This window comes from Sminthopsis crassicaudata, chromosome X (genome assembly GCF_048593235.1).
Source record: "Sminthopsis crassicaudata isolate SCR6 chromosome X, ASM4859323v1, whole genome shotgun sequence".
In the NCBI taxonomy this organism is placed as follows: Eukaryota; Metazoa; Chordata; class Mammalia; order Dasyuromorphia; family Dasyuridae; genus Sminthopsis; species Sminthopsis crassicaudata.
This window is the reverse complement of record NC_133623.1, coordinates 71,310,930-71,330,339: the sequence shown is the minus strand read 5'-3', so window position 1 is coordinate 71,330,339 and position 19,410 is coordinate 71,310,930. Positions and strand designations below refer to the sequence as shown.

Below are 19,410 nucleotides of genomic sequence, written 5' to 3'. Positions count from 1 at the left end.
AAATGATTATATACCTGTATGGCAGGGGCATTTCATATAGCCTTGGGTTCAATTAAAACTGGGTGAAGTCTGAAAACCCAAGTATGCTGTTTAATGGATGCCTGCTACTTAGATTTGCTTTTGGTGGTTAAAAAGTTTGTGGATGGGTCCTTACATCTCAAGTATTGAGTGAGTCACAGAACTGTATGATTTTTTTTTGCAAGATAATTGAAGTTAAGTGACTTGCCCAAGGTCACACAGCAAGTATGTGTTAAGTATCCAAGGTCACATTTGAACTCAGATCCTCCTGACTCCAGGGCCAGTGCTCTGTCCACTGCATCTCCACCTAGCTGCCCCAACACAGTAGAACTGACAGAACACTGATGGCCAGAGCCAGACAGAACCTTAGAACAGAGAAAGTCAGAGGTTGGGAGGATCTTTGATCTGGACCCTCTCCCATTGCTGAGTCAGTAGCTTTTGCCTATGTCTTGTAGTGATTTCTAGATACATGGTATTTGGACTGGTCATCTATTGAGACCATAGAGTGGCCCCTTGGCTAAAGTGATGAACCTTGAGTCAGGAAGGCTTGAGTTCAAATCCTTCCTCAGATTCTTACTAGCTGTGCCAACTCTTTTTACCTCAGTTTTCTCTTTAATCAGGGATGAAATTAACAGGTTTGTTGTGAAGATCAGATGAGAGAATATATGTGAAGTGCTTTGCAAAACTCAAAGCTGTATAGAAGCGTTACCTACCATCATTATTATTATCCTTAAAAAGAAAAAGGTGCTTTTCCATGCTTCTTTAACATGGCCGTCATTCATTAATTTTCATTTTCATTCCCAGTGGAACCCTCCCGTGGAAGGGGGAAGCAAAAAAAGGCAACCTGTCAGCCACATCTGACAATGTAGACCTTCTTCCATAACTAATAATAATAATAATAATAGCTAACATTCATTAATGCCAGCCATTGTGCTAAGCCCTGTACAATAATTATCTCCTATATTATATTACGTTCCTATAAATAATTTGGCACCGATTGATACTTGAGATATAAGGACCCATCCATAAACTTTTTAACCACCAAAAGCAAATCTAAGTAGCAGGCATCCATTAAACAGCATACTTGGGTTTTCAGACTTCACCCAGTTTTAACTGAGCCCAAGGCTATATGAAATGCCCCTGCCATACAGGTATATAATCATTTACACCTCCCAAGAGTGTGAACTTGACCACTGTTCATACCTTCTTCCAAGTGTCCTAAGACTATTGAGTCATTCCCCAAGGCTCCGATCTCCTTGGTCTCCATTCCTCACTCTCATTACATATGACAATCCCATCTCTTTGTCCATTGTCCTTTGTGTCACCTGCTATCGTGGCTCTTCTGTTGATATTCCATGGGGTTCCAATGGGGTTCCAAGGCCATCAGCCATATCCCAAGAATAGCTGACACTTACCGAGTCCTTTTAAGATTTGCAATTCCCTTCACACATGTTTTCTTGTTTAATGCTCACACCAGCTCTGGTTGGTAGTGTAGTGGTTAGAACACCAGGCCTGGAGTCGGGAAGACTCTTCCTGAGTTCACGTATGGCCTCAGACACTTACAAGCTGCGCGACTCTGAGCAAATCACTTCACCCTATTTGCCTCAGCTTCCTCAACTATAAAATGGGGATAATAATAGCTTGAAACCCCTTCTTGTTGTGAAGATCAAATGAGATGATAATAGAGCACTTAACACTGCTAGACTCAATGCGTTATATAAATGTTAGCTATTGTTGGTGCTATTGTTATTTTAATGTTATAGAGAACTCACCACAAAGTGGAAAAATATATGAATATATGAAACGGGTACCATTGGCACATACTTAGGCATGTCACTTACTTTCTTAGATTCAGGCAATTCTCTAAGTCAGCAAGCATTTAGTAAGCATCTACTATATACCAGGTACTCTGTTAAGCACAGAGAATACAAAAACAGACAAAAGACAGACCCTGGCCTCCAGAAGTTCATGATCTAGAGTCTCTAAGACTGTATTTTACAAAGAAGGTGCCAACCTTTTTGGCACAGAGGATTTTCTACACCTAGGAAATCGCAGGTGCTCTCTTCTTCCTTAGAAGAAGAATTATCTGTATTTGACAAAGGAGGAAACTGAGTCACAGATGGTCACACAACTAATAAACCCTAGAGACAGGATTCAAAGCCGGGTTCTTCCTGACTCCAAGCTTAAAGGTTACCATTCCAGAGTCACTGGAGCTACTACTCAGAATGGCTCACTGTGCTAAGAAGGAAGAGAAAATTACATGAGATGAATCTCATGTCTGTGCTCAGCTTAGGAGAGAGCTGGCATTCTCTGGTTAGAAAGAAGCTTGCCACAGTCACGCTAACAATTCCCCTGGACAAACAGGCTATTGTGCTTCTGGGAGAAACAATGTCCCCAAGTCCCATGTGGGCTGAGGTTGACATTTCTACCACTCAATTGAGATAGCTGTTCAATGGGCCAGCTCTTTAGAATGCCTAAGTCTCTTCAAATTACTGACCCTTCCTGAGGCCTCAGTTTCTTTCTTTGTAAAATGAGAGGAACGGAGTAGGGGACTAACTTCTAAACGTCCATTAAGAGCTCTGAATGGAGCTTTTTGCATGCAACATGGAAACATAATCAAGGCTAGCTCCCTGGCGTCAGGCAGAAAACAAGTATTTAAGGAATGCTTCTATGTGCCCAGGCCTGGACTGACTGCAGGGAGAGGGGAAGAGGGAAGGAGAGGCAGAAGAACTTTGAGTAAGCTCTTTTGTGGGTCCCTTCTGATGTCTGATTCATCTTGATACCCCCCAAACTTTAAGAGAGCCCCACCAGCCCTTCCAGGTTATTAGAGTGAAGTTAAAAATGAGATAACTCACACAGAGAAAATCAAAATGGGGGTAATGTCAGGCAGTGAAAAGAGCAGAGTACTAAGGAAATCTGGGTTCAAATCATATTAAGCTGTTATTGAACTGTGTAAATGTGGACAAGTCATTTATCTCTGTGGGATCTTAGTTCTCTCCTTTACAGACTATCAGAGTTGGAAGAAATGATGTGATAAATAAAAATAACATCAAAGTCAAGAGTCAGTCAATCAACCAGCATTCATTAAGTACCCTACTATGTGCTAGGCACTGTGCTAAGGGCAGGGGATAGAAAAAAGGGGGCAAAAAGGAAGTTCCTGTTCTCTAGAAGTATACAGTCTAAAGGGGAGAGATAACATATAGCACAGGTTACACTGTGGGATCATCTCTGGAGGTGGGCCCTAAGACTGAAGAGGGCTGGGAAAGGATTCTTACAGATGATGGGATTTTAGCTGAGATATGAAGAAAGCTATGAAAGATATGAAGGAGGGAGGGAATTTCTGGCATGAGGAATAACCAGTGCAAATTCCCAGACTGGACATGGGTTGTTAGGTGCTTAAAGAATACCACCAAGGTCAGCGGCACAGAATTGCAGAATACATGAAGGGGAGTCTGTTGTGAGAAAGGGAGGAGGGGGCCAGCTAGGTTAGAAAGAGATTGAAAAAGCTGCAAGCAGAGGATTTTCTTTTCAGTCCAGGAAGCAAGAGGGAGCTACTAAATAGGGAGATGACATGATAGGACCTGTGCTTTAGGAAGATCCATTTGATAGCTGTCGGAAGAGACTTCTGACAGAAAGCCCCACCAGTAGTCTCTAGAGTAAAACTTCTTAAATTGTGGGTCACAAATCCTTATGGGGTCTTGGTAACTTGAATGTGGGGGATGGGAAATTAAGATTTATTATCAGTAGATGTTTCATTTGTGTACCCAGTTTATATATCTATATACTTGGGATCATGTAAAAGTTTCTCAGGAGAAAAGGGATCTTGAGTGGAAAAAGTTTTAAGAAGCCGGAGGCTAGAGCGACAGTCTTGGAGGGAGGTGCTGAGAACTGAAGAGAAGGGGCAGATATCAAGAGATGTTATTAAGATAGAATCCACAGACCTTGACAACAGATTAGTTTTTTTTTTTATTTAGAATTTTTTTTCACAGTATATATACATGAGTAATTTTTTTTATAATATTATCCCTTGTATTCATTTTTCCAAATTATCCCCCCCTCCCTCCATTCCCTCCCCCCAATGACAGGAAATCCCATACATTTTACATGTGTTACAATAAATCCTAGATACCATATATGTGTGTAAATACCATTTTCTTGTTGCACATTAAGTATCGGATTCCGAAGGTATAAGTAACCTGGGTAGATAGCCAGTAGTGCTAACAATTTACATTCGCTTCCCAGTGTTCCTTCTCTGGGTGTAGTTGTTTCTGTCCATCATTGATCAACTGGAAGTGAGACGACAGATTAGTTATGATGGGAGAACTAGCTCGTGAACCTCAGTGAATGAGACAATGGTGATTACTTAGATAGTAATAGAAAGTTAGAAAGACTAAAGGGTTTGGGATGGCGAGGGGAGGAGCGGGAGATGGGAAAATAGCAAGGTCAGTTTTAGATATGTTGAATTTAAAATGTCTGTGGGTTATCCAGTTTGAGATGTTCAGTGGGCAATTGGACATAAGACTAAAGATGAGCAGAAACAATAGGGCTGTATAAGTAGATCTGAGAATCATCATCGGAAAGATGATCTGGGACTCCATGGGTGCTGATGAGGTCACCAAGAGAAGCAGTTTAGGAGAAGAGAAGAGAATCCAGAACAGGCCGTCGTGGTATGAATTTAAGGTTAGCAAGCATGACTGGTATGAAGATCCAACAAAGAAGATTAAGAAGGAGCAGTCAGAAGAACCAGGAAAGAAAGAGCAGTGGCACAAAAAATTTAGAAAGAAGAAAGTGTCCAGGAGGAGAAAGTGATGGGTATTGTCAGAAGCTGCAGAGAGGTCAAGGGTCATGAGGATCAAGAAAAGGAGATTTGGCAATTAAGAAGTCATTGGAAAGAACCATTTAAGTGGAATGAAGCTTAGACTTTAGAGAGTTAGGAGGGTGAGAGGAAAGGAAGTAGAAGTACCTGTTCTATGACCTATGACCTTTTCTTTTTTTAATTATTATAGTTTTTTATTTACAAGATATACGCATGAGTAATTTTTCAGCATTGACCCTTGCAAAACCTTCTGTTCCAACGTTTCCCTTCCTTCTCCCCACTCCCTCCCCTAGATGGCAGGTAGACCAATACATGTTAAATATGTTAAAGTGTATGTTAAATATAATATATATTTACATCTCCATAGTTATTTTGCTGCACAAGAAACATTGGACTAAGACATAAAATAGAAATAACCTGAGAAGGAAATCAAAAATGCAAGAATTAAAAACAGGAGTGGAAATTCTGTGTTGTGATTCGTACTCATTTCCCAGAGTTTTTTCGCTGAGTGTAGTTGGTTCTCTTCATTATTGATCAAATGGAACTCATTTGGTTCATCTCATTGTTGAAGAGAGTCATGTCCATCAGAATTGATCATCATATAGTATTGTTGTTGACCTCCTGATCCTGCTAATTTCACTCAGCATCAGTTCATCTCTCCAGGCCTTTCTAAAATCATCCTGCTGGTCATTTCTTAAAGAACAATAATATTCTATAATATTCATATACCACAATTTATTCATCCATTCTCCAATTGATGGGCATCCATTCAATCTCCACTTTCTGGCTACTACAGAAAGGGCTGCCATAAACATTTTTGTACAATCAGGTCTCTTTCCCTTCTTTAAGATCTCTTTGGTCTATAAGCCAAGTAGTAACACTGCTGGATCAAAGGGTATGCACAGTTTGATAACTTTTTGAGCGTAGTACCAAATCGCTCTCAAGAATGGCTGGATATATTCACAATTCCACTAACAATGTATCAGTGTCCCAGTTTTCCTACATCCCCTCTAACATTCATCATTATCTTTCCCCTGTCATTCTAGCCAATCTGACAGGTGTGTAGTGGTATCTCAGAGTTGTCTTAATTTGCATTTCTCTGATTAATAATGACTTGGAGCATCTTTTCATATGTCTAGAAATAGTTTCTATTTCTTCATCAGAAAATTGTCTGTTGATATCATTTGGCCATTTATCAATTGGAGAATGGCTTGATTTCTTATAGAGTCAATTCTCTATATATTTTGGCAATGAGGCCTTTATCAGAATCTTTGATTGTAAAAATATTTGCCCAATTTATTGTTTTCCTTCTAATCTTGTCTGAATTAGTTTTGTTTGTACAAAAGTTTTTAATTTGATATATTCAAAGTTTTCTATTTTGTGATCAATAATGATCTCTAGGTCTTCTTTGATCACAAATTCCTTCCTCCTCCACAAATCTGAGAGGTAAACTATTCTATGTTCCTCTAATTTATTTATAATCTCATTCTTTATGCCTAACTCATGGACCCATTTTGACCTTATCTTGCTGTAAGGTGATAGGTGTGGGTCAATTCCTAGTTTCTGCCATACTGATTTCCAATTTTCCCAGCAGTTTTTGTCAAACAGTGAATTCTTATCCCAAAAGCAGGAGTTTTGGGGTTTGTCAAACACTAGATTATTAAAGTTATTGACTGTTTTGTCCTTTGAACTTAACATATTCCACTGATAAACTAGTCTGTTTCTTAGCCACCACCAAATGGTTGACCACTGCTTTTAATATCATTTTGGATCTGATACAGCTAGGCCACATTCATTTGATTTTTTTTCATTAGTTCCCTTGAAAGTCTTGACCTTTTGTTCTTCTGGATGAATTTTGTTGTTATTTTTTTCTAGGTCATTAAAATAGTTTCTTGGGAGTCTGATTGGTACAGCACTAAATAAATAGATTAGGGAGTACTGTCATCTTTATTATATTTGCTCGACCTATCCAAGAACACTTAATATTTTTCCAATTGTTTAGATCTGACTTTCCCTTGGCAGATAGATTCTTAAAAATTTTTATACTATTGGTAGTTACTTTAAATGGAATTTCTCTTTGCATCTCTAATTGTTGGCTTTTGTTAGTGATATATAAGAATGCTGATGATTTATATGGGTCTATTTTGTATCCTGCAACTTTGCTGAAGGTGAGGATTATTTCTAATAGCTTTTTAGTAGAATCTCTCTGGGGTTCTCTAAGAATACCATTTTATCATCTGCAAAGAGTGATAATTTGGTTTCCTCATTACCTACTCTAATTCCTTTAATCTCTTTCTCAACTCTTATTGCCAAAACCAGCATTTCTAATACAATATTGTATTATCCTAGGGATGATTTTCTATAATCTCTTTGCAAATATTTTATTTAAGATTTTTGCATCAATATTCATTAGGGAGATTGGTCTATAATTTTCTTTAATTGTTTTGTCCAACCTGGTTTAGGTATCAGTACCATGCCTGTGTCATAAAAAGAATTTGGCAGGAGTCCTTCATTCCCTATTTTTTCAAATAGTTTATATGACATTGGAGTTAATTGTTCTTTAAATTATTAATTTCTACTTTTAATTTTAGAATTTCAAGTTTAGTATTTGATTAGGGGGGTTAATTTGCTCTTTTTCTAGCTTTTAAAGTTGCAAGCCTAATTCATTGATCTTCTCTTTCTCTATTTTATTCAAGTAATCCTCTAGTAATATAAAATTTCCTCTTTTTACTGCTTTGGCTGCATGCCACAATTTTTGGTATGTTGTCTCATTGTTGTCATTCTCTTGGGTGAAATTATTAATTGTGTCTATGATTTGCTATTTCACCCGTTCATTCTTTAGGATGAGATTATTTAGTTTCCAATTATTTTTTGGTCTATTTACCCCTAGCTTTTTGTTCAATGTAATTTGTATTGCATTGTGATCTGAAAAGAATGCATTTACTATTTCTGCCTTTCTGCATTTAATTTGAGGTCTTTATGTCCTAATATATGGTCAATTTTTGTATGGGTTCCATGCATTGCTGAGAAGAAAGTATACTCCTTTCTGTCTCCATTCAGTTTTCTCCAAAGATCTATCATACCTAATTTTTCTAATATTCTATTTACCTCTTTAAATTATTTCCTATTAGTTTTGTGGTTTGATTTATCTAATTCTGAGAGTGCAAGGTTTAGATCTCCCACTATTATAGTTTGCTGTCTATTTCTTTTTGCAACTCTTTTTAGATGCTATACCACTTGATCCATATATGTTTAGTATTGATATCGCTTCATTGTCTATGCTATCCTTTAGTTTCCTTCTTTATCTCTTTTAATTAAATCAATTTTTGCTTTTGCTTGATCTGAGATGAGGATGGCTATCCCTGCTTTTTTTCCTTCATCTGAAGCCTAATAGATTCTGCTCCAGCCTTTTACCTTTACTCTGTATCTCTCTGCTTTAAAATGTTTCCTGCAAACAACATGTTGTTGGATTCTGGCTTTTGATCCAGCCGGCTATTCAACTCCACTTTATGGGAGAATTCAGCCTATTCACATTTATAGTTAAAACTACTAATTCTGTATTTTTTTTGCCATCTTATTATCCCCAGATTATACTTTTCTTTTTCTTTTGTCTCTTACGCCCCTCTCCAGTCTTAAACTTATGGGGACAACTTGCCTCCAACTTTCTTATACCTTTCCCTTATTTTTCTGTATTCTCTTCTATTTATTTATTTATTTAACTTTTTAAAATTAATTTTATAATTATAACTTTTTTGACAGTACATATGCATGGGTAATTTTTTTTACAACATTATCCCTTGCAGTCATTTCTATTCCAAATTTTCCCTCCTTCTCTCCACTGTTAAATGTGTTATACTATATCCTAGATACAAGATATGTGTGCAGAATTGAATTCCTTGTTGCACAGGAAGAATTAGGTTCAGAGGTAAAAATAACTAGGGAAGAAAAACAAAAATGCAAACAGTTTATACTAATTTCCCAGTGTTCCTTCTCTGTGTGTGTCTGATTCTGTTCATCAATTGGAACTGAATCAGATCTTCTCTTTGTTGAAGATACCCACTTCCCTCACAATATATCCTCATACATCGTTGTTGAAGTGTATAATGATCTCCTGGTTCTGCTCATTTCACTCAGCATCAGTTCATGTAAGTCTCTCCAAGCCTCTCTGTATTCATCCTGCTGGTTATTTCTTACAGAACAGTAATATTCCATAGAATTCATATACCATAATTTACGCAACCATTCTCCAATTGATGGATATCCATTAAATTTCTAGTTTCTAGCCACTACAAAAAGAGCTGCCACAAACAATTTGGCACATACAGGTCCCTTTCCCTTCTTTAGTATTTCTTTGGGATATAAGCCCAGTAGTAGCACTGCTGGATCAAAGGGAATGTACAGTTTGATAACTTTTTGGGCATAATTCCAGATTGCTCTCCAGAATGGTTGGATTCTTTCACAACTCCACCAACAATGCATCAGTGTCCCACTTTTCCCACAGCCCCTCCAACATTCATCATTATTTGTTCCTGTCATCTTAGCCAATCTGACAGGTGTGTAGTGGTCCCTCAGAGTTGTCTTAATTTGCATTTCTCTGATCAATAGTGATTTGGAGCACTCTTTCATTTGAGTGGAAATAGTTTCAATTTCATCATCTGAAAATTATCTGTTCATATCCTTTGACCATTTATCAATTGGAGAATGGCTTGATTTCCTATAAATTAGAGTCAGTTCTCTATATATTTTGGAAATGAGGCCTTTATCAGAACCTTTAAGTGTAAAAAATATTTTCCCAGTTACTTCCCTTCCAATCTTGTTTGCATTAGTTTTGTTTGTACAAAAGCTTTTTAATTTGATGTAATCAAAATTTTCTCTTTTGTGATCAATAATGATCTCTAGTTCTCCTTTGGTCACAAATCACTTCCTCCTCCACAAATCTGAGAGGTAAACTATCCTATATTCCTCTAATTTATTTATGATCTCGTTCTTTATGCCTAAATCATGGATCCATTTTGATCTTATCTTGGTATGTGGTGTTAAGTGTGTATTCCCTTCTATTTAGCCTACTCTTTTACTTTTCCCTTTTCCTTTCCCACTTTTTAATGAGGTGAGAGAAGTTTCTCTGTAAACCAATATGTCTAATATTTTCTTTTTGAGCCAAATATGATGAGAGTAAGATTCACACAATGTTCCTCCTCCTCCATTAATTCAGATATGATAGGTTTCTTTTGCCTCTTCGTGGGATGTAATTTCCCTCTTTTTATCTCCCCTTTTCCCTTTTTCTGATATAATCCCCTTTCCACTTCTACTTTCTTTTTTAAAATATTATAACAGTAAAACCAAATTATACATGGGAATAGAGGGGCAAATCTACAGAAGATAGAATAGAATGGGATCATTGCTTCATGTAGAGAGGACTGGGTCTTGTCAAGGAAAGGGACAGCTTCATTTTGAGAGAAGATAAAGGAGGATATAGTAACAGAGGCAACTGGGAGGTGTGAGATAGGAGTAAAGGAGGAAAGAAGAAGGAGCTCTTTCTGAAGGACAGACTGAATGTCTTCAGTAAATATGAAGCAAAGTTGGGGCAGTCATATAGCACAATGGATAGAGGACCGGCCCTGAAGTCAGGAGGATTTGAGTTCATATCTGGCCTCAGACATTTAACACTTACTAAGCTGTGTAAGTCGCTTAAACCCAATTGCCTTGCAAAAAGAAAAAGAAAAACAAAACAAATATGAGGCAAAGTTCCCAGCTAAGAGAGTGGGGGAGACAGGAAAGCTATGGAAGATCTGAGTTTGGAAAAGCCACTGTGGAGAGTGGAAGACTGATTGATTAGGGAAATGTAGAAGTATTGTCTAGCAGCACAGAGGGTCCAGTTGAGATTATGTAACTAAATCTATAGTGCATTCAGTCAGTGTGAATTTATTATTTTTCTTTAACTTTATACAGCAGCCTATGTGTAGGCTGCAACTAAGAGTGAGGAGGGATCCAAGGCTGAGACTTGGCAGAGCAGAGCAGAGCAAGTAGTGATATAACAGGGTAAGGACCTCAGGAGATGACCATTCACCAGGGGTCAAGATGGAGAAGAGAATATAGGCAGTACAAGGATGATAATCTGGGAAACAAGTGAGAGGTTGAGGGATTGGAAGTCATCATGAAGATGAAGAATTGGGTTTGATATAGCTGGAAGGAGAGAGACAGACAGAAACAGAGAGACACAGAGAGAGGAGAGAAGGAGGAAGGGAGAGAGAGAGATGAAATGACAATAAATTGTGATCAGAAGAAGAAAATTTCAGAGCTCATGAACATGGAGATGTACATTTATGGGTGATGACAAGATGGAGTCTTTTCTTGCAGGTAAGATAGATTGCTATACCCCTATTGAGTATGTATGTTTCCTCTTTGAGGAAATAATACTCTGAGAGTAAAGTTCACTCACTCGCCCTCTCCTTCCTTTCTTCCCCTTCACTTTGAAAGGTTTTTCTTGCATCTTTTTTATGGCAGATAATTCCACTTCTCTCTTGATTACAAGCTTCCATTTCATTTCCATTTCCTAACAATCAGCTTCCATTTGCTCATTTCTATTTTTAAGGAATTATTTTCCTCAGTGAGCCTCTTTTCCCAATTGGCCAATTTTGCTTTTTGAGACATTCTTCTCATTAGCTTTTTGCATTTCCTCTTGTATCCCTCTCAATTCTTTCCCTAATTTTTCCTCTATCTCTCTTATGTTCTTTTTTAAATCCCTTTTCAATATCTTCCATGACCTAAGCCCAATTCTTATTTTTCTTGGAGGCTTTGGATGTAGGATCTTTGACTTTGTTGTTATCTTTTGAGAATGTGTGTTTTGATCTTCCTTGTCACCATAATAACTTTCAATGGTCAGAAACTTTGTTATCTGCTCATTAGTCAAGCCTATTACTTGGCTTTTAATTCTTTGTAGGGCTCTTTAACCTGTTTTCAGGGTGGAGGGTGCAATGTCCCAAGCTTCAGGGGTTTTGTGTAGCTGTTTTCAGAGATACTTCTAGGAACCTGACCACAAATATTCTTTTCTGCTGTGGAGCTGTTAGGAGTGTCTCCACCCATTGTTGTTGTAAGATCTAGTGTGCTAAATCAACAGAGTTCTGCTTTGCTAACAATCAAGGTTGGGACCAAGGCTGCTCTGGCTCTGTACTGGGACACTGAACTCCCACTCCCTTACCACATTGACTTTCCAAGCCCTCCCTGGTTTTCTCAGAGCCAAGAGGTCCAGAAGCCTCCAACACTGCTGCTGATTCAGAAGTACTGCCTTGCTAACACTGGAGGTGCAGCTGGGGCTATGGCTGTACTGGTACAGCCTGTACCAGGATTATGCACTGGGCTCCACAGACCTTTTCTGCTGACCTTCCAGGTCCTCTTTAGTGTCTCTGGGCTGAGAAGTCTGGAAGCTTCCAATACTGCCCCTGATTCAGAGATCTGGCTGAGGCCTGATCTGGTCCAGTACTGGGGCTAGAACTGGGGCTGGTGTGACCTGCACAGGACTTCATGCTGGACTCCCACCAGGTGTCACAGAACTTTTCTGCGAAGCTTCTAAGTTGCCTTCAGCTAGAAAAAGTTTTACCCTGTCTTTTTGGGTGTTCTGATGCTCTAAAATTTGTTCAGAGTCATTATTTAAAGGAATTTGGAGCAGTTTGGGTGAGTTTTCCTGCCTTTACTCTGCAGTCTTGACTTCACCTCTAGCTGTGTTTATTTATAGGTGTTAGATTTTGTCAAAAGCTTTTTCTGCATCTATTGAGATAATCATCATTTGTGTTGTTTTTTTTATGGACATGGTCAATTATGCTGATAGTTTTCCCAATGATGAACCAGCTCTGAATTCCTGATATAAGTCAGACACGATCAGAGTATATGATCTTTGTAATATATTGCAATCGTCTTTTTGATAATATTTTATTTACAATTTTTGCATCAATATTCATTAGAGCAATTGGTCTTTAGTTTTCATTCTCAGTTTTTGCTCTCCATAGTTTAGATCTAAATCCATATTTGTTTCATAGAAGGAGACAGGAGGTAGGATTCCTTCTTGCCCTATTTTTTTCAAACAGTTTATTTAATTATTCTTTAAATGTGTTGTAGAATTCCCTTGTAAATCCATCTGGTCCTGGATTATTTTTCCTGTTTGTTGTTGTTGTTGTTGTTGTTGTTTTGGGGGGAGAAGTAGTCTGTTTCCTTTTCTGACAATCTTATCTATTTGCAAACAAGTTTCTTTTAAGCTGTCAGTTTTATTGGAGCACAGTTAGACACAAAACTCCTGATAATTGTTTTTATTTAATCTTCATTGGTTGTGAATTGGCTCATTTTCTTTTTAATGCTATAAATTGAGTTTTGCCTTTATTGCTTTTATTTCTTTATTTTTAAAAAGTCAAATTAGCCAATACTTTGCCTATTATTGTTTGCTTAATAAAACAGCTCCTAGTTTTATTTATTAGTTCAATTTTTTAAAACTTTAAATTTTATTTTATTTTTAGAATTTCTATTTTGGTATTTACTTGGAGATTTTAATTTGTTGTTTATCTAGAGGTTTTTTAGTTGCACACCCAATTCACTGACTTGATCTTTTTTTTTCTTTTTTTTATATGTGTTTAGAGATATAAAATTTCCCCTAAATATTGTTTTGGCTGTACTCCACAAATTATAGTGTATTATCTCATTGTAGTTATTTTTAATAACAGTATTGATTGTATCATTGATTTGTTCTTTCGATCACTCATTCTTTAGGATTAAGTTATTTAGTTTCCAATTTATTTTTTCTGATTCTAAGTCTAGAATGCTTTCTTTTTTTAATTTTTTTATTATTTTCTTAATTAATTTTATAATTATAACATTTTTTGACAGTACATACGCATAGGTATTATCCCTTGTACTCCCTTCTGTTCCGAATTTTCCCCTCCTTCCCTCTACCCCCTCCCCTAGATGGCAGGCTTTCCCATACATATTAAATATGCTATAGTATAACCTAGATACAATATATACGTGCAGAACCGAATTTTGTTGTTGTTGTTGTGGCACGGTAAGAATTGGATTCCAAAGGTATAAGTAACCTGGGTAGAAAGACAATAGTGCAAACATTTTGCACTCCTTTCCCATTGTTCCTTCTCTGGGTGTAGCTATTACTGTCCATCATTGATCAACTGGAACTGAATTGGATCTTCTCTATGTTGAAGATATCCACTTCAATTAGAATATATCTTCATACAATAATGTTGTTGAAGTGTATAGTGATCTCCTGGTTCTGCTCATTTCACTCAGCATCAGATCATGTAAGTCTCTCCAATCCTCTCTGTATTCATCCTGCTGGTCATTTCTTACAGAGCAATAATATTCCATAACATTCATATACCATAATTTACGCAACCATTCTCCAATTGATGGGCATCCATTCATTTTTCAGTTTCTAGCCACTACAAAAAGGGCTGCCACAAACATTTTGGCACACACAGGTCCCTTTCCCTTCTTTAGTATTTCCTTGGGATATAAGCTCAGTAGTAGCACTGCTGGATCAAAGGGGATGCACAGTTTGATAACTTTTTGGGCATAATTCCAGATTGCTCTCCAGAATGGTTGGATTCTTTTACAACTCCACCAACAATGCATCAGTGTCCCACTTTTCCCACATCCTCTCCAACATTCATCATTATTTGTTCCTGTTATCTTAGCCAATCTGACAGGTGTGTAGTGGTATCTCAGAGTTGTTTTAATTTGCATTTCTCTGATAAGTAGGGATTTGGAACACTCTTTCATATGCTTGGAATATAGTTTCAATTTCATCTATTCATAGATGACAAAACTCCTGATAATTGTTTTTATTTAATCTTCATTGGTTGTGATAATATTATTATTGCTCACCCAATTCACTGACTTGATCTTTTTTTCTATTTGTTTCTATTTGTGAATAGAATTTGTCTATTCATATCCTTTGACCATTTATCAATTGGAGAATGGCTTGATTTCTTATAAATTAGAGTCAATTCTCTGTATATTTTGGAGATTAGGCCTTTATCAAAACCGTTTACTGTAAAAATGTTTTCCCAATTTGTTACTTCCCTTCTTGTTTGCATTAGTTTTGTTTGTACAAAAGCTTTTTAATTTGATGTAATCAAAATTTTCTCTTTTGTGATTAATAATGATCTCTAGTTCTCCTTTGGTCACAAATTCCTTCCTCCTCCACAAGTCTGAGAGGTAAACTATCCTATGTTCCTCTAATTTATTTATGATCCTGTTCTTTATGCCTAAATCATGGACCCATTTTGATCTTATCTTGGTGTATGGTGTTAAGTGTGGGTCCATTCCTAGTTTCTGCCATAGTAATTTCTAGTTTTCCCAGCAGTTTTTGTCAAATAATGAATTCTTATCTCAAAATTTGGGATCTTTGGGTTTTTCAAACACTAGATTGCTATTTTTATTCACTATCTTGTCCTGTGAGCCTAACCTATTCCACTGAACAACTAGTCTATTTCTTAGCCAATACAAAATGGTTTTGGTGACTGCTGCTTTATAATATAGTTCTAGAATAGTAATGGTGATAGTGAGCAACCTTGTTTAACTCCTGATCTTACTGGGAAAGGTTCCAGTTTATCGCCATTACATATAATGTTACTGACGTTTTAAATACTTATTATTTTAAATAATTTTAAATCCTTATTATTTTAAGGAATAGTCCATTTATTCCTATACTCTCAAGTGTTTTTAGTAGGAATGGATGTTGGATTTTATCAAATGCTTTTTCTGCATCTATTGAGATGATCATATGGTTTTTGTTAATTTGGTTATTGATGTAGTCGATTATGCTAATAGTTTTCCTAATATTGAACCATCTCTGCATTCCTGGTAAAAATCCTACTTGGTCATAGTGTATTATCCTGGGGATGATTTTCTGTAGTCTTTTTGCTAATATTTTATTTAAGATTTTAGCATCAATATTCATTAGTGAGATTGGTCTATAATTTTCTTTCTCTGTTTTCAGCCTACCTGGTTTAGGTATCAGTACCATGTCTGTGTCATAAAATGAATTTGGTAGGATTCCTTCAATCCCTATTTTTTTCAAATAGTTTAATTAGCATTGGAGTTAGTTGTTCTTTAAATGTTTGGTAGAATTCACATTTAAATCCATCTGGTCCTGGGGATTTTTTTCTTAGGGAGTTGGTTAATAGCTTGTTCTATTTCTTTTTCTGAAATGGGACTATTTAGACTATTTACTTCTTCCTCTGTTAATCTGGGCAAGCTATATTTTTGAAGGTATTCTTCCATTTCATTTAAGTTATTGAATTTATTGTCATAAAGTTGGGCAAAGTAGCTCCTAACTATTGTTCTAATTTCCTTTTCATTAGTGGCAAGTTCTCCCTTTTCATTAGATGCTTTCTTTTTTTAATAATAGCTTTTTAATTTTCAAAATATATGCAAAATATTTTTCAACATTTACTCTTGCAAAACCTTGTGTTCTAAAATTTTCCCCCTACCTCCCCTTCCCTCCTCCCCTCAACAGCAAGTAATCTAATATAGGTTAAACATGTACAATTCTTCTAAACATATTTCCATATTTATCATGCTACAAAAGAAAAATTAGATCAAAAAAGGAAAAATAAATGAGAAAGGGGAAAAAACATGCAAAGAACAACAGAAAAGGTGAAAATATTACTATTTATGCAGTGATCCACATTCAGTCTCTACAATTCTCTTTTTGGATGCAGATGGCTCTCTCTATCACAAATCTATTGGAATTGGCCTGAATCACCTTTGTTGAAAAGAGCCAAGTCCATCAGTTGATCATCACATAATCTTGTCGCTGTGTGCAATGTTCTCTTGGTTCTACTAATTTCACTTAGCATCAGTTCAAGTAAGTCTCTCCAGGCCTCTCTGAAATCATCCTGCTTATCGTTTCTTATAGAACAGTAATATTCCATAACATTCAGATACCACAACTTATTCAGACATTCCCCAACCAATGGGTATTCACTCCATTTCCAGTTTTTTGCCACTGTTACAAAAGGGCTGTTACAAACATGTTTGCACATGTGAGTCCTTTTTTTCAATTGGAGAATGGCTTGTATTCTAATAAATTTGAGTCAGTTCTCTTTATATTTTAGAAATGAGGCCTTTATCAGAACCCTTGGATGTAAACATATTTCCCAGTTTTCTGCTTCCCTTCTAATCTTGTCTGCATTGGTTTGTTTGTACAAAACCTTTTTAATTTAATATAATCAAAATTAACCATTTTGCATTTCATAATGTTTTCTAACTCTTTTTGGCTACAAATTCCTTTCTTCTCCATGGATCTTAAAGGTAAACTATCCCTTGTTCTCCTAATTTTATTATAGCATTATCCTTTATATCTAAATCACGAACCCATTTCGACCTTATCTTGGTATAGGCTGTTAGGTTTTGGTCAGTGCCTAGTTTCTGCCATACTGTTTTCCAATTTTCCCAGCAATTCGTGTCAAATAGTGAAGTCAATGACTGTTATATCTTTGAACCCAACCTGAATCAATCACTCTATTTCTTGGCCAGTACCAAATGGTTTTGATGACCGCTGCTTTATAATATTGTTTTAGGTCTGATAGAGCTAGATCACCTTTGTTTGCATTTTTTCTCATTAATTCCCTTGAAATTCTCTTTTGTTCTTCCAGATAAACTTTGATATTATTTTTCCAGCTCTGAAAAATAATTTCTTGAGAGTTTGATTTGTATAGTACTGAATAAATAGATGAATTTAGTTAGAATTGACATTTTTGTTATGTTAACTTGCCCTACCTGTGAATACTTCATATTCTTCCAATTGTTTAGGTCTAACTTTATTTGTGTGCAAAGTGTTTTGTAATTGAGTCCATATAGTTCCTGAGTTTGTCTTGGCAGATAGACTTTCAAATCCAATTTATATTTAATCTTTATTTCATAGGCCCTTTATTGAATGTAATTTTTATTGCATTGTGATCAGAGATAGATGAATTGAATATTTCTATGCTTTTGCATTTCTGAAGTTTTTAATGCCCTAATATATGGTCAGTTTTGTGAAGGTGTCATGCATCTAACCATAAGCTGTTAGAGGACTACTTCTTTCATTCCCATTCAAAATTCTACGGAAGTTTTGTAGAGGGCCAAGTGTACTTGAAATTAGTAATTTTTTTTAAAAAATATATTTTAATAGTTTTTATTTACCAGATATATGCATGGGTAATTTTACAACATTGACAATTGCCAAACTTTTTGTTCTAATTTTTCCCCTCGTTCCCCCTTCCTCCAGATATCAGGTTGACCAATACATGTTAAATATGTTAGAGTATAAATTAAATACAATATATGTATACATGTCTAAACAGTTATTTTGTTGAAATGAGTAATCTTACAAGGTATTAACTCAGTGGAATTAAGATAACGATTCTCTAGTACTTAGTATAGTTCTACAAGTTGGCACCTATTCTACAAGATTGACACCTATGATGATGTACTTGTAATGTACTTGTAAGTATATAAGAGCTAAGTGATCTGGGAAGGAAGACAGACTTGGAGATAGACAGAGAAGACAGAGGACTGGAGGCTGGAGCTCAGACTTGAAGACAAAGACCTTTGTGGGTAGCTGTCTTGTCTCTTTTACTTCTCCACTAAGATCAAGGCCCATCTGAGGGTCCCCCAGAAAGCTAGCCCAACCCCAGGTGAAGGAAACAGACTCTGAATGAAATAATAAAGACTTTGGACTTTATTCCTGACTATTCTTGTGGGGATTATTCTGCTGAAACTAAAGTCTATTTGGAGAGGACCTCCAGAGAGCTAGCTGGAACATTACATTTTGGAAGCAGATCACTGGAGAAGAAAACTTAGAGCCAGATATGTGGGAACTAGTGGGAGAGCAACTAATTGAACATTATGAAATTATAGGTCCTGATTCACTTCCTGAAGAAACATTCCTTATGTACAATTAGCTTTAAAGAATCCCACAAAGTTCTAACAAAGCAGCTGAAAAGCAGGGAGAATTGGACAAGAACAGCACTGATGGCTGATGAATTTAAGGGGTGTGGTGCTTCTCACTTTCACAGCTCAGTTACACCTGAGCAGGAGCCATTAGGGCATTCCCCATCTCTTGACTGTCCTTCCATTTTGCCCTCCTACATGGAGGTGATGCTGTTTGAGTGGTCTAGATTAGTTGCAATAAGAGAGTTGTTAAGAATCCCTTTTAAATAGGCTGCAGGTTTTAGGAGTGAAAGAATTCACTCATTCCCAAATTATTAGTTGCAAAATGAAACTTTATTGTTAGGTAGAAATCAGCTTACCAAGAGACTGACTTCTATAATGACAGATCTATGGAAAATGGAGTTTTTCACTGAGAATGCTTCCTCAGTGGACAGAAACAGGAGCTACCAAGGTCCATCTGCAAAAGACCTTCATTGATGGAGGCTATTATATTGGGTCTTAGTGGGGGCTGGGGCAGCCTGGGCATGTCAGACACAGTGGGGGGGGCTGGGGCTGCCCAAGCAGATGAGACTGGGGGGGGGGGGGGGCTAGGATGGCCCAAGCATGTCAGAGGAAATGGGGGGGGGGCTGGGGCGGCC

General features: G+C 36.8%; 1 protein-coding gene across 3 annotated transcripts in view; it reads left to right on the top strand.

Annotated features, from left to right (window-relative positions):
• The window catches only part of LOC141549122 (ligand of Numb protein X 2-like), a 112,493-nt gene that overhangs the window by 13,369 nt on the left and 79,714 nt on the right, over positions 1–19,410 (top strand). The window contains exon 1 of one of the 3 annotated variants that reach the window (XM_074278468.1): positions 8,767–8,979. The exons of the other annotated variants lie outside the window; for them this stretch is intronic. The gene's annotated coding sequence lies outside the window, so the exon portion shown is untranslated. Of the gene's footprint in view, positions 1–8,766; positions 8,980–19,410 lie in introns of those variants that run through there. 3 annotated transcript variants of the gene reach the window in all.